This window comes from Erythrolamprus reginae, chromosome 1, assembly GCF_031021105.1.
Source record: "Erythrolamprus reginae isolate rEryReg1 chromosome 1, rEryReg1.hap1, whole genome shotgun sequence".
NCBI lineage: Eukaryota > Metazoa > Chordata > Lepidosauria > Squamata > Dipsadidae > Erythrolamprus > Erythrolamprus reginae.
Genome location: NC_091950.1, coordinates 392,778,013 through 392,778,966, shown reverse-complemented (window position 1 = coordinate 392,778,966; position 954 = coordinate 392,778,013).

Genomic DNA, 954 nt, shown 5'->3' with positions numbered 1-954 from the left:
TGACTGCTGATTGGTTTCTGTACACAATTCAAAGTGTTGATTATGACCTATAAAGCCCTACATAGCATAGGAACAGTTTATCTCCAAAACCACCTTCTGCCACACGAATCCCAGCGCCTGGTGAAGTCCCAGTGTTGGTCTCCTCAGGGTCCCATCAACCAAGCAATGCTGGTTGGCAGGACCTAGGGGAAGAGCCTTCTCTGTGGGGGCCCTGGCCCTCTGGAATCAGCTCCCCAGGGAGATTTGCACTGCCCCCACCCTCCTTGCCTTTCAAAAGAGTTTAAAAACTCATCTTTGTCACCAGGCCTGGGGTCATTAGATCTTCCCCCTAAGCAAAAAATGTTTTTAGTGTAATTTTTTGGGCGAATGTTAATGAATGGTTTTTTAAAAATGTTTTAGAATTTAATTTTTTTAAAAAAAATTGTATTAACTGGATTTATTGTATTATTATGTCTACTATATATGCTGCGAACTGCTCCAATCCTTGGAGAGGGGCGGCATACAAATCCAATTACATATAAATATAATATACTGTATAAACATGACATAAGTAAGCTTGGCAAGCACAGGCAGATTGAAGTGGCAACCAACTGAGGGAAAATGCAAGTCATTCCTTAAACTCAGGTCAGGTTAAGAATCTTCTCAAATTCTAGGCACCACCTGAGCCAAAGAAGGGGGGAGGGGAAGGGCAGGGCATGGATCCCACATGTCACAATCCTGTTCTTTGCGCAAACTCCATACCGAACCGCTCCCATTCAATGCTAAGGCCCCGCCTTTCTGATCCACTCTTCCAACCAATCACGGATAAGAGAAGAGTTACGAAGAGTCCAAATCCCGCCTTCCTCGAAACGTTCATTTTGGGAACGCAGCAACAACAACGACGAAAATCCCCTTCTTCTTCCCCCACCCCCCACGCTCCGCGAGTTTCCCAGGGCCTTTGCGTCACGACGCTCT